The following is a 15,152-nucleotide window of genomic DNA, read 5'->3' as shown; positions in this document are numbered from 1 at the left end:
AATTTACAAGGAAAAGAGGCAACTGACTCACAGTTCTGCATGGCTGGGGAGGCCTCAGGAAACACAATTGTGGTAGAAGGCACCTCTTCATAGGGTGGCAGGAGAGAGGATGAGTGCAAGCAGGGGAAATGCCAGATGCTTATAAAACCATCAGATCTCATGAGATTCGCTCATTATCACGAGAACAGCATGAGGGAAACCACCCCCATGATTCAGTTACCTCCACCTGGTCCTGCCCTTGACACGTGGGGATTACGGGGATTACAATTCAGGGTGAGATCTGAGTGGCAACACAGAGCCACATCATATCAGCAACATAGTGAGACCTCCTTTTCTACAAAAAGTACAATAATTCAGCTCCGGCGATGCACGCTTGTGGTCCCAGCTGCTCAGGAGGCTGAGGCGAGAGAATTCCTTGAATCTCGGAGGTCGAGCCTGCAGTGAGTTGACTGCGCCACTACATTCCAGCCTAGGCAACAGAGACAGGCCCTGACTTAAAAATAAAAAGATCAGGAGGCTGAGGCAGGAGAATTGCCTGAACCCAGGAGGCGGAGGTTGCAGTGAGCCGAGATCGCGCCATTGCACTCCAGCCTGGGTAACAAGAGCGAAACTCCGTCTCAAAATAAATAAATAAATAAAAAGATCAAAAATCCTGTTGTTGGTTTTCTTTCTTTTCTTTTGATTCAGGGAAACTGGCTTTTCTTAGAGCCTTTTTTTGTCCATGCCTGGTAGTGGTTCCAGGTCAGAGGCTTTTCCTGCACTGTGTCTGGGATGTTGGGGTATATGGAAGACAATTAGAAAACTCAGGCTACTCACTGCCATGAGTGCCTCAAGTCCCAAGATCCGGAGGTTGTCCGCCTTCTCCTTTTCACCTTTCAGAATCTCTCTTTGCTTGTCTGCTGTGTTATGTCTGTGACTTCTCAGTTGTAAGACAGAGGACCTGGGAAGAATGACACCACTCCATCTTGGCCAGAACCAGAAGTCATGTAGCTTGGCTTTCACTTTCCTTCTGATACTGCACTTAGTTTTGACTTTTAACAAGTCAAATGCATTGATCTTTTCCTCTAAGGGTTGTTTTATTTATTTATTTATTTATTTATTTATTTATTTATTTATTTTTTGTCCCTGTTTAAGAAATCCTGTCTACATTCAGGTCATAAAGATAGCTCAGACTTTTTCCTCTAGCTTTTATTATTTTTTTTTTCAGGTGGTGTCTCTCTCTGTTGTCCAAGCTAGAGTTCAGTTGCATAATCTTAGCTCACTGCAACCTCCGCCCCCCAGGTTCAAGCAATTGTCCTGCCTCAGCCTCCCAAGTAGCTGGGATTACAGGCACATGCCACTATGCCCAGCTAATTTTTGTATTTTTAGTAGAGATGGGTTTTTGCCATGTTGGCCAAGCTGGTCTCAAACTCCTGACCTCAAGTGATCCTCCCACCTCAGCCTCCCAAAGTGCTGGGATTACAGGCATGAGCCACCTCTCCTGGCCTTTTTATCTAGTTTTTAAGTGTTTTCCCCGCCCCCATATTTAGGTCTTCAGTCTAATTGAAATTTATTTTTGGGTGTGATAGTGATTTTCAAAGCATGATCCAAGGCCCCTGGGTGACTGAGATCCTTTCAGGAGGAGCTTGAGATCAAACTATTTTCCTAATGATGCCAAGATTTTTGATTTTTTATTGTGTTGACATTTCCAGTGATGATGCCAAAGCATTGGTGGGTAACACTGTTTGCACCTTAGCACAAAAACAACACAGGGCACGCCACTCTGCTCATCGTCATATTCTTCACGCCCATGCACTCACAGTTAAACAAACATGTACCAGTTTCACATAAGAATGTTCTTGATGAAGCAATGAGAGTTATTCGTGTTACTGACCCCTGATCTCGAGGATGTCTTTGAGCTCTGCTGGATGATGGAATGGAAGGCACATGGAAAGCGCTTCTGCTGTCTTCCGAAGCACAATGGTGGTCGCGAGGAAAAGCATTGATGCAACGGCTTGAACTGACCTAGCTGCCTTTTGTCTTTTGTTTTTTTGTTTGCATAGAAACTCTGGTTTTTCAGCTTGGATATTTGTCAGACATTTTCTCAAAAGCGAGTAAGTGAGCCTGTCACTTCAAGGAAAACAACTGACAGTGTTTGTTGCGGTGATCAAACTTGAGCTTTCAAATAAACATTAGAATTTTGGAACCCTCGCATCTATTACCATGATCTCGATGTTTTCCCATAGAAGACTTGTTTGGTGTGGTTGGTGGTAATGTTAATGAATGAATGTGATTTTGGGGATGAAATGTGTCATATGTGGAAGATTGGTGTAACTCAGTGGACCAGTGTTTTGTAAATGACTAATACGTGATATTCTAAAATCATGCTTGAGCAAAAGATCTTTCAAAGGGTAAGTTAGACCAATGGCTTTTCATGTAACAGAGTATGAAAAGTTCATTGATGTAGTTTCAGATTCCACATTGCAAGTAAACCTTAAGAAACAACTACTTCTTGAGTTTTGGTGTCATAGAAAATAAGAATATTCACAATAATCTGAAAAGGCTATTGAACTACTCCTGCCTTTGCAAACCACACATTTCTGTGAGGCTAGATTTTCTTTATACACTGTAACCAAAACCATGTATAACAGACCGAACATAGAAGCAGATAAGAGAATCTAGCCAGACATTGAAACCATTTGCAAAAATTTAAAACAATGTCACTCAAAATTTTTTTTTGTTTAGAAAAATCAGTTTTTATATTAAATAACATGTTACTTATTTTACCATGTAATGAATTTATACTGAATTAAAACAAAGAAATTAGTAAGGCGAGACGTGGTGGGTGACACTTGTAATCCCAGCATTTTGGGAGGCTGAGGTGGGAGGATCATGTGAGCCCAAGAGTTCGAGACCAGCCTGGGCCACATAGAGAGACGACATCTCTACCAAAAAAAAAAAATTAGCGAGACATGATGGTGCATACCTGTGGTCCCAGCTAGTTGGGAGGCGGAGGTAGGAGGATCACTTGGACCTGGGAGGTTGAGAATGCAGTGAGCCATTATCATGCCGCTACCCTCAAGCTTGAGCAACAGAGTGAGACCCAGTCTAAAAAAATGTTTTCCTAAATTTCTCAGTTTCAATTGATCATATAGTTAATATGGTTAGATAGATATTTTTAAAAAGCTCTTTGTGGCCTCCATATTTTTTAAACGGCCAGGAAATGTCGATCTATGGCCTGAAATAGAGATCTGATTTTATTTTCTTTTTCTTATGTGAATAACCAGTTTCCCCAGTACCGTAAAGTAGTCTATCCTGTCCCCACGAATTTTTAATATAACCTCTTGCAATTAATATGTTTCCATATTCATGTGGTTTTGTGGCTAGACTCTTTTTCTATTACATATATTTATTTGTCCGTCCATATGCCAATTCCACATTGTCTTAATGACTATTACTTGATAGTATCTTGATATCTAAGGGAAAATGGACATTTTATGGTACGTCTTGCCATCCTGACTATGGTATACTTTTATTTATTTATATCTCCTTTCTGTGTCCTTCAATCAAATTTTATAATTTTTTTGTAGAAAGATTTCATATTGTTTATTAAATTCATTCTTAAGAACTTTTAATTTGCTATTGTGATGGTTATTAATTAAACACTTAAATTCATTGGTGCTTAGGTGTAGGAATCTATTGAATTTTTTTGTATCAATCTTGTAAACAGCAACTTTGCTGAACTCTTTTACTAATTGTAATAGTTGATAGCTATGCTTGAATTTTTTATGTGATAATCGCAGAATATGCAAATTAACACGATCTCGTTCTTTCTATTCCTTATGCTCCTTTCTCCCTCTTCATCTTATTGATCAGCACAGTTCTCAAGTGTAATGTTAACAGTCATGATGTTACTTTCCCTCCTCACAATCTGTTAATTTTTTTTTTTTTTTGAGATGGAGTCTCGCTCTGTTGCCCAGGCTGAAGTGCAGTGGCATGATCTCGGCTCACTGCAGCCTCTGCCTCCCGGGTTCAAGCAGCCTCCTGAATAGCTGGGACTACAGGTGCATGTTGCCACGCCCAGCTAATTTTTTGTATTCTAATAGAGATGGGGTTTCACCATGTTGGCCAGGTTGGTGTTGATCTCTTAACTTCATGATCCTCCCACCTCGGCCTTCCAAAGTGCTGGGATTATAGGCGTGAGCCAGGAATTACACTTTTAGAAACTCGTATTATACAAATATTTGCAGAAATGCATGAAGATCTATGTAAAAGAATTTCATTAGAGCATTGTGTCTAGTAATAAAAAATTGGAATGAATGTAAGAGTCCATTCATAGAGAAGTGGCTAAACGATGATACAGCCTTAGAGCAAAATATTATGTAACTATTTGGAAAAGAATGCCGAAGATCTACTTGTATCATCATGAAACGGTCTTCAAGACATTAAGTAGAAAGTCACCAAGTAGGAAAGCAAGTCACAGAATACGTATGGTATGTTCCTATTCTGCTAAAAAAAAAACAGAAAAAAAAAACAAAAAAAAACACGTCAAAACTCACTCATGTGCATACCCGACCACTACCAGTGATTTGTCAACTCTGGGAAGAGGAGTGGGACTGGAAGAGACATGTCAAGGGAACTCTTTTTTTCCTTTTAAAAACATACTTCTAGATTGTTTGCATCTTCTACAATGATAATTAATTCACATATTGCTTGTGTACTTTTTTGTTTTTTGAGATAGAGTGTCACTCTGTCATCCAGGCTGGAGTGCAGTGGTGTGATATCCGCTCACTGCAACCTCCACCTCCCAGGTTCAAGCAATTCTACTACCTCAGCCTCCCAAGTAGCTGTGCTTACAGGAGCCTGCCACCATGCCCAGCTAATTTTGGTATTTTTTTTTTAGTAGAGATGGGGTTTTGCTATGTTGGCCAGCCTGGTCTCAAACTCCTGACCTCAAGTGATCTGCCTGTGTTGGCCTCCCAAAGTGCTGGGATTACAGGCATGCTTGACCTGCTTGTGTAATTCTAAACAATCATCAGGACCATGAACCAGACCATCTGTGAAAGGCAGAGATGTTTCCTGGCAGGATAGGGTCCATCGCCATTGTTACTGGCAACGTGCCTGCTGCTCCTTAGCCTGCTGTAGGTACCAGATTGACCTTGAGTAGAACCAACCTCGAGTGAAAAGGAAAGGAGAGCCAGGCCCTAATCACAGGATCCCCAGGGGTGTAGATGATGCTAAGGCAACATCTTCTCTGTCTCTAAGAGAAAAAGACTCTGCCCTGAGTATGAACTGATTTGTGTGTTTTGCTGTCAGTGCCCTAAACAGGAAGCCATGAGGCGAGCAGAGACACTTCCTTGCTGCCTGGGGCTGGGAGCTGAGAAGTGAGAAAACGACCATCCAGCCGGTGGCTTTGAATCCTCCATTGACATGTTGGGGGCCTCTGGAGGAGGAGCCTGGTGTGGAGGGTTGAGCCTGGTGAGTTAGAGGAAGCAGCTGGTTACTTTCCATGCAGAGCAGCTTGGAGCTGAGTCACTCCACAATCCAAGGGCACCTGTGGAAGCCGCCATGACTCTTGCTACCTTCAGTTTCACATCCGGGGGAGGAAATCACTGAGGGAGCAAAGCGAGGCGACTTCCAGGGTTTGCCGTGTGGGATTCTCCCACATGTAAAAAAGATTGTACAGGATTTAAATATAGCATGTATTGCCTATGTTCCTAGTTACAAAATTAATAAATGTACATAATAATCGTAGTCACAGTTATTCTATTCAGCATTTATCCTATGTCAGGTACTGATGCTTCAAGCTTTACATACGCTGTCTCACTTAGTCTTTCTGATCATTCAATGAGGGAGATCTGTTATTATACCCATTTTACAGACATGGAAACTGAGTCTATACACACACACACACACACACACACGTAAAACACATAGAAAAAAATCACCCACAATTCGACCCACCAAAATCAACCAACATCCCAAAGCATGCTTTTCTAGCGACCTTTTCATATTATTCCTGTGTCGCTAATATCCAACCACTTTACTTTCCCATATCCTGCCTTTTTCACTCAGCACTAAATTGCGATCATAGTCCCAAGTCATCGCATGTTCTCCAATGACTTGATTTTAATCGGTCCATATGGCCAAACGTTGTATGTTTCCAATTTTTCCACTGTTACAAAGGGTGCAGTTGTTAGTATATATCTTAGTGGGCTAAACTCAGATTATTCCTCTAGCAAGAACATGGAAGGATACATTCTTCTAAAGAATTGTTCTGTGTTGCTATGCTCTTCCCTCTACTAGGAAGCAATTGAGCAGAGTGGGTGAGGGTTGGAGAAACCTATGTTTGAGTCCCAGCTCTCTGCTAATCTACAGCTGTGCAAACTTGGACAAGTTATGTCCCCTTTCAGGCCCTTGCATAGTTACCTATAAAACAAGGCTAAAGTAATATTTATTATCTCAAGGGTTGCTCTGAGGATTAATGATGTAATTATTGTTTATAGAGGAGTCTTAGTCCATTTCGTGTTGCTGTAAAGGAATACTGGAGGTTGGGTAATTTATTTTTTATTTATTTTATTTATTTTTATTTATTTATTTTGAGATGGAGTCTCACTCTGTCACCCTGGCTGCAGTGCAGTGGCTCGATCTCAGCTCACTGCAACCTTTGCCTCCTAGGTTCAAGCAATTTTCCTACCTCAGCCTCCCAAGTAACTGGAATTACAGGTGCCTGTCACCGCACCCAGCTAATTTTTGCATTTTTAGTAGAGATGAGGTTTTGCCACATTGGCCAGGCTGGTCTCAAACTCCTGACCTCAGCCCATTTGCCTGCTTCGGCCTCCGAAAGTGCTGGGATTACAGGCGTGAGCCACTGTGCCAGACCAGTTTGGGTAATTTATAAAGCAAAGAGGTTTATTTGGCTCACAGTTCTGCAGGTTATACAAGAAGCATGATGCCAGCATCTGATTCTCGTGAGGGGCCCAGAAAGGTTACAATCACTGTGGAAAGTGAAGGGAAACAGATATCACATGGCAAGAGAGAGAAAAAGAGAGGAGGGAGGTGCCAGAGTCTTTAACAGCCAGATCTCTCAGGAATTAAGGGTGACAACTCACTCGATCCTAAAAACATGGCACCAAGCCATTCACGAGGGATCTGCTCCCATGATCCAAACACTTCTCAACAGGCCCCACTGCCAACACTGGGGATTAAATTTCAACATGAGATTTGAGGGGAACAAATATTCAGACCGTATCAAAAGGGCTTAGCACTTGGTTTTTTCAGAAAGATCTCTCTTTCTCCTGCCTCTTAACCACTATATCTAGTCTCAATGACACTCTGAAATCTCTGCTATCTGCATAGTTAAAATTATGCTCTTCCCCCCACTCGCCTTTTTTTTTTTTTTGAGACAGCTTGCTGCCCAGGCTGGAGTGCAGTGGCACTATCTCAACTCACTGCAGCCTTCACCTCCCGGGTTCAAGCGATTCTCCTGCCTCAGCCTCACAAGTAATTGGGACTACAAGCACACCTGGCTAATTTTTGTCTTTTTAGTAGAGATAGGGTTTCACCATGTTGGCCAGGCTGGTCTGGAACTCCTGACCTCAGGTGATCCACCCACCTTGGCCTCTCAAAGTGCTGAGATTACAGGCATGAGCCACCGCGCCTGGCCTCTTTCCCCGTTTTTAAAAACTGAAGGCAAAATTCACATGACGTAACATTAACCATTTTAAAGGGTAGTCTTCAGTGGCATTACGTACATTCACAATCTTGTGCAACCATCACCTCTAGTTCCCAAACATTTTCATCGTCCATGAGGAAACTGCCCACCCATTGACCCCTTACCCACAGTAGTCGCTGTAATTTAAGGTTTCCCATATCCCATACCCAGCGTGGCTGGATCTAAGGGATCAAATGCCATCAGTAGACTCCATCTTTCCATGTTCTCTTGATTCTGCATCTACCAGTGTTGGCTTCACTCTCAGGCAGATGCTTTCCACATGGTGACCCCAGTGGCTCCAAGCTTACATTAGCTGTCAGGTAGCAATCCCAACAGAGAGAGATTGTTTCATTTGAAGTTTCATTGGAAGTCATGGGACTGAATCTTATTGCTCCAACATGGATAATTTGCCCACGCCTGAACTGATTACTATGGTGGGGGAGAGGGGAAGAAGTGGTGATAGAATATTCTGATTGCCCAGGTTCTGGGTCATAGTCCCCTAAGTTACAATTGGAAAATGGGTGCCGCGTGGGGCAAAAAAATAGGTGTCATTCAAAGGTCACTGGGCTTGGGGAGCTGGGCTCAGAGGTCAGAGGCCCGATCTTGACCTTGCCATCACTTAGCAAATCTCCTGGCCATTCAGGCCTTCACACTTCCTGTCTGTAAATGGGTTCATCACCACCCATTCAAAGCCCAATTATTCCCAGCACTGGGAAACCGATGCTTTCTTTTTCCATCTCGCTTGTATAATTTCTTCAGAGAAGCATTTGGATGGTCTCTGAACCATTTTTACTTTGAGAAATGGTACTTAGGAAATTGCGGCTGAATTTTATATCCCTTCTGGTCATTTCAGTAATTGGTTCTGAGACACTATTTATTTCCCTGAGCTCCATCCCAAGTATAAACGGCCATTTCCATCTGTGTTATTCGAGGAAGACAGGGCAAGACAGTTGTGGGGGGTTTTCCCCAGGACAAAAAAAAAGGCAAACAGACAACAACAAGAAAAACTAAAGTAGAGCCTAAAACCAATTTGTTGGTTCCTAGGTTGGCCTCGGCACCTTAGGCATATTTCACCCGTCCCTCCACCTGCAAACTAGTCATTCTTGGGAGCTGACCTAGTTAGTGCACAGCAAAGGAAATAATCAGAAATCTAGCAAATCCATCATTTGAGAGACCCATGCTGATGATTCAGAGAATATAAAAGATGGCAGTTTGGCCAGGTGCAGTAGCTCACACCTGTAATCCTAGCACTTTTGGAGGCCAAGGTGGGTGGATCACCTGAGGTCAGGAGTTCGAGACCAGCCTGGCCAACATGGTGAAACCCTGTCTCTATTAAAAATACAAAACTTAGCCAGGTGTGGTGGCGCAATTGCTGGAACCTGGGAGGCAGAGGCTGCAGTGAGCCAAGATTGCATCACTGCACTCCAGCCTGAGTGACAGAGCAAGACTCGTCTCAAAAAAAAAAAAAAAAAGGCAGGTTGTTTTGCTTTTAATCAGGTTATGTTTGAGGATTATTTTTGGTCGTAGGTGACCAAAACCCACTCAGTTCAGCCAAAAGTGGATATTGTTGAAGGATTCTGGAGAGTCTCACAGAACACAGGGCCATGGTTCCACTGGAATTCAGGAAGAAGATTAAGCCAGTTGTGAATCAAGGAGGTCCCTCCCACCACCTCTACCTCTTGACTGTGTTTCTCTCTTCATGTCTCGTTTATTCTTCTATCTCATGGAAGAGTGACAGAAGTCAGGTTGAGACTGGAATCTTAACCTTAGTACCAAAATCTCCGGGAAGGAGGCTATTGGTCCAGCTTGGGCCAGATGGCCACACCTGATCCAATCAGATATGGAGAGGGATGTGAGTTCCATTGTATCAACATGATCGTGTTGGGGGTCCAGAGAAAAGATACTTCTGAGGGAAAAACAGGTGTATGTTACACAGGGCTATGAATTAAATTCTAAACTATAGTGAAATATTCTTGTCATTCCCACCTCTTTTAAATAAATCTGAGATGGTCTAACCCCTAGCATAGTTCAGTTTCTGGAGCTAGATTACTGGGGTTTGAATCTTAGCCCCAATATTTGCTGTGTGAATTTAGTTAAATTACTTAACCTGCCTCTGTGCTTTAGTTTTATCATCTACAAAATGGGTATCATAATATTACTTACCTGACCGGGTGGTTGGGGTCATTAAATGTGTTAATATAAGTAAAATGCTCAGAACTCTGCCTGGTAAATTGTAAAGGCTTAACAAATAGCTATTATTACTGTAAAGTTCATTTCATTATGACAAATTATTTTTCAGGTTATTCAAAATATAAAAGATGCTTAAAAGAGAACTTTTGTGATAATAGGAAAATAGGACTAAATAACCATTACTTAAGATTGAATAAATCATTGCTATTGCCCTTGAATGTTATTATTTGAATTCATATTATTTGAATTCTAGATGGTAATTTTGGTTTATAATCTTAAAAGCTTAAGTAAGAGTTTCTTCTAAACAGCCTTAAATAAAATAGTAGCAATTCTTGCCATCTTACCTAGCAAGAAAAACCAACTGTTTTATTAAGTTTGCTGGCATAAGACTGGAATTTAAAGCCTTCAATATCTTAGTTTATAAAAGACAAGTTACAGAAACTCTCTTTCCTGAATGTCTTAAACATAGAGTTACAGTATCCTATAGGGCAGGACTTTGTGAACCTTTGCTAAAAAGGGCTGATGGTAAATATTTTTGTCTTTGCAATCCAGACCCCAGGAGAGGATTCTTGGATACTGTGCAAGAAAGAACTCAAGGCGAATCCAGAGAGTAAAATGAAAACAAGTTTATTTATTAAGTTTCTTAAGTTATTAAGAAAGCAAGAAAGTAAAGAAATAAAAGAATGGCTACTCCACAGCCAGAGCAGCAGCTTGGGTTGCTTGGGTAATAATACTTGAGTCATTTCTTGATTATATGCTAAACAAGGGGCAAATTATTCATGAGTTTTTTGGGAAAGACGTGGGCAATTCCCAACTGAAATTCCCAACTGAGGGTTCTTCCCCTTTTTAGACCATACAGGGTAACTTCCTGATGTTGCCATGGCATTTTTAAACCGTCAAGGCGCTGGTGGGAGTGTCTTTTAGCATGCTAGTGCATTATAATTAGCATATAATGAGCAGTGAGGAGGACCAGAGATCACTTTCATTGCCATCTTGGTTTTGGTGCGTTTTGGCCAGCTTGTTTAGTACAACCTGTTTAATCAGCAAGGTTTTTGTGACCTGTATCTTGTGCTGACTTCCTGTCTCATCCTGTGACTTAGAAGTCTAACCTGGGAAGGCAGCCCAGTAGGTCTCAGCCTCATTTTACCTAACTCCTATTCAAAATGATGTTGCTCTAGTTCAAATGCCTCTGACAATACGGTCTCTGTCCCAGCTACTCAGCCCTACTGTAACGCAAAAGCAGTCATCAACAGTATGTAAACGAATGAGCATGGATGTGTTCTAATAAAGCTTTATTTATAGATGCTGAAACCTGAATTTTTTGCAGTTTTCATGTCATGATGTATTCTCTTTATTTTGATTCCACACTGACCTCTTGCCCCCCGTCCAATCATTTTAAAATGTAAAAGCCATTCTTGGCTCACCGGCTACACAAAAAAGAGATGAAGGCCTGGAGATGACCTTAGGGCCATGTTTTTTGGACCCTGCTTTAGGAGACAGTGCATTGGCACTCTGACATGTTAGAAGCAAATGCATGTTCCTCAGTGCCAAAAAGAAGAACTGGTGCTCAAAGAATTTTCTCAGCAAGGCAATTTTACTTTCTGCAAAAAGGGTGCTTCTCAGAAGCCTGATTGTCATGAGAGCACCGTAAACAAAGAAAAACAGAGGTTTTGATCCCTGATGCATTGGGTCCTTACTGCTGTGTCCTATCTCCATTGGCTAGAGCTGAACCACACAATCTAGACTGATTCTGATTGGCTAGAAACTTATAACTTTCCTAAATAGGTAAACGTACAATGGAGAACAAAGAAAGGAAGGGGGTTGTTTACAGAAAACTAGGAGAATAACATTTCCAAGTAAGGAAGAGGTATAGACAGTAAGTCGGGAAATGCCCAGGTACGTTCAGACATGTCTGAGCAGGCTATAGGCTAGAACAAATAACTTGGTTCAAGCATAAGGACATAGAATGTACTTATTCCCTTAACATGTTTAACAGCTGCATAGAGCTTAACAAAGAGTTATTAGCAAAAAGCAAGGAAGCTTGAAGGAAGTGAGTTTTTAAAAGAAGCTATTATTTCTAACATTTATTATTTAACAAAAGGGGAAACTTTCAAGAGGAAAGTTTTGTTTTTTACAGAAAGCAGGCAGGGGAGATACAAGGTGACTGTCTACGGCCCTCGGGTTCTAACCCTCCAGATGCATGTTTGCCCCCTGCTTCTTCTCATCATGCATTTCTCTTAGAGGATATATAGTATCTGTGTGACCCTCTTGGTTTTATGCAACAGAAAACTCAAACCAAACTGCATATGCAAAAAAAAGGAATGTACTGGTCTATACACTTTAGGGGTGGTTGATACACAGGTCCAAAGTCTTTCACCTGTTTATCTCCATCCCTCAGCTCTTATCCCCTCCATGAGGGCTTTGTTCTCAGGATTCAGGGTTTCTTTCCCCCCAGGGGCGTTCAACACCAAAGTTCTCGGTCCGACTACTTCTGGTGTGTATCTGATCCCATTTCCATCTGAATCTGAAGGGAAACGGAACACAGTGAGTGCCTTAGACCACCCCATTAAATTTGCAAGTCCTGGGAGTGGTGTGCCTCTTGGTTCCCCAAAGGAAACAGGGGTCCTAGTACCTAAGAAAAGTAAATGGATGCTGGGAGGCAAATCAACCAATGGTCATTGCACATGAGGACATCATACTGTGACATTTAGAATCTAAACACCCTGACAAAATGTACGGGGGACCTGCCAGGAACCGGAAATTGCTGTTCCTACCCCGTCTTCCTGGAGAAATTGCTGTCCTCCCATTGGAAAACTCCCTTTGCAGGTTCCAGTTTCTTTCTCTTAGAACAGACCTTCTGGCTTGGCAAGCCCAGTCCCACATCGAGGTGTAGTTTTTGTCTTCTGTGCAGGGTCATGGCAGTTGCTTGATTGAAATTTTGTCTGGGGGAAGCAATGACTCGAAGAGCTTACAGCCTGGGTCAACCACTCACCACTCTCAGGAAAAGCAGACAGAGCCGCACTTTCTAGCTGGGCTCAAAATAGCTACTTTCTGACGTGGGTCCTCCATGACTCATGGTGGAGTTTTCCAGGCTCAAGGGGACTGTTGACATTTATTCTGCTCCTCCCGCGCCACAGAGTCTAGCTTTTTCTGTCTTCCCCCAAACGGAACTCATTACCTCCATTTTATCCCAGGTACACTTCTTTCTCACCCCATTTTTCTTTTATTTTCAGTGATCCATTCCAGATCCAGTATCTTTTTCCTCCATCCTTTGCCAAACCAAGACTTCAGCTTCCAGTTACTGGTGCCCACTTCAAGAGATGCCAGGCAGGGAACTCTCAGGACACATACCAGACCTGGACTGGTATATATATATATTTTTGGAGACAGGGTTTCTCTCTGTCACCCAGGATGGAGTCCAGTGGCATGATCATGGCTCACTGCAGCCTTTAACTCCTGGACTCAAGTGATCCTCCTACCTCAGCCTTCTGAGTAGCTGGGACCACAGGCATACGCCACCACACGCAGCTAATTTTTCAAAATTTTGTGGAGATGGGTCTTGCTGTGTTGCCCACACTGATCTTCAACTCAGTCTCAAGCAATCCTCCTGCCTCAGCCTCCCAGAGTTTTGGGATTACAGGCATGAGCTACTGCACTCAGCCTCGAACTGCTATTTTAGATCCCACTTTCTCAACGAGGTATGATCCTGGGTGTGTGTGCCCAGAGACGTCCTGGCTTCCTGGGATTTATCCACCAAACACCTGGTCACTCAGCCCTGTCTGTGGGAATAGCACCTTAAGGGATGTCCCACCCTCTGCAAAGAACTACGATGCTGCAAAGTTGTCTGTGGCTCAGTCGGAAGAAGTGGAGGTCACCTGCATAAGTGCAGTAGTATGTTTACTGATTTTATTATTACTTTTTTTTTTTTTTTTTTTTGAGACGGAGCCTTGCTCTGTCACCAGGCTGGAGTGCAGTGGCACAATCTCAGCTCACTGCAGCCTCTGCCTCCTGGGTTCAAGCAATTCTTCCGCCTCAGCCTCCCGAATAGCTGGGACCACAGGTGCGTGCCACCACGCCCAGCTAATTTTTGTATTTTTAGTAGAGATGGGGTTTCACCATGTTGGCCAGGATGGTCTCGATCTCTTGACCTTGTGATCCACCCACCTCGGCCTCCCAAAGTGCTGGGATTACAGGCGTGAGCCACCGCACCCGGCCTATTCTTACTTTTTGTTTTTATTTATTTATTTATTTAGAGACAGGGTCTTGCTCTGTCCCCCAGGCTGTGGTGCAGTGGCATGATCTCAGCTCACTGCAACCTCCACTGCCTCCTGGGCTCAATCCTCCCACCTCAGCCTCCCGAGTAGCCGGGACCACAGGCACAGGCCACCATGCCCAGCTATTCTGGTTTTAGTATTTTTTGTAGAGATGAGGGCTTGATATATTGCCCAGGCTGGTCTTGAACTCCTGCGCTCAAGTAATCCTCCCCTCTCGGCCTCTCAAAGTGTTGGGATTACAGGCATGAGCCACCACGCCCAGTCCAGTAGTGCATTTACCAATAGCATTTATTGCAGCCATTTTCTTTTATTGCATTTTCTGTGTTCTGGCTATATCCCAGGCTTTGCACACATTAGTAGGCGTTGGATCCTTTAACAACTCTTTGAGGCAGTAGCAGGTCTTCCTATTTCTATACTTGCTCCCTTAGGAGAGCACACTCTCACGGCAAACAGCGACTTTTTATTTTTTTTGAGACAGAGTTTCCCTCTTGTTGTCCATGCTGGAGTGCAATGGCGAGATCTTGGCTCACTACAACCTCCACCTCCCGGGTTCAAGCAATTCTCCTGCCTCAGCCTTCCAAGTAGCTTGGATTACAGGTGCCTGTCACCACACCCGGGTAATTTTTGTATTTTTAGTAGATAGGGGGTTTCACCATGTTGGCCAGGCTGGTCTCAAACTCCTGACCTCAGGTGATCCGCCTGCCTCGGCCTCCCAAAGTGCTGGGATTACAGGTGTGAGCCACTGTGCCCGGCCTGATTGTATTTTTTAAAATTAAAATACCATCAATAGGTTGACCACCAGGACAAATATCCAAACTTTTCAGTGTGAGCTACAGGCCCGGCATCATCTGGCCTCTTCCTGTCTCTCCACCTCGTAATACCTCTCCCCTTCCTCATTTTGCTCCATTCACATCCGCCTTCTCTCTTTCTTCTAGAGACACGATCTCACTGTGTTGTCGCCTCTCATGGCTTTTGCGCCTGTGGATCCTCTGTCT

The 15,152-nt window shown here is 43.0% G+C and overlaps 1 protein-coding gene and 1 long non-coding RNA gene across 2 annotated transcripts in view; both read left to right on the top strand.

The window, feature by feature from the left end:
• Positions 1 to 11,307, top strand: part of LOC135269015 (uncharacterized) — a 36,312-nt gene extending 25,005 nt beyond the window's left edge. The window contains exons 2-3 of the long non-coding RNA XR_010337357.1: positions 5,296 to 5,457; positions 10,436 to 11,307. This is a non-coding gene — a long non-coding RNA (uncharacterized LOC135269015). The remainder of the gene's footprint in view (positions 1 to 5,295; positions 5,458 to 10,435) is intronic.
• BMERB1 (bMERB domain containing 1) overlaps positions 1 to 15,152 on the top strand; it is a 167,247-nt gene that overhangs the window by 58,358 nt on the left and 93,737 nt on the right. The window lies entirely within an intron of this gene.

Source organism: Aotus nancymaae, unplaced genomic scaffold (genome assembly GCF_030222135.1).
Source record: "Aotus nancymaae isolate 86718 unplaced genomic scaffold, 86718_ANA_hifiasm-v0.15.2.pri h1tg000049l, whole genome shotgun sequence".
Lineage (NCBI taxonomy): Eukaryota > Metazoa > Chordata > Mammalia > Primates > Aotidae > Aotus > Aotus nancymaae.
Note: the sequence above shows the minus strand (reverse complement) of the source record. Positions and strands in the feature narration are given on the sequence as shown.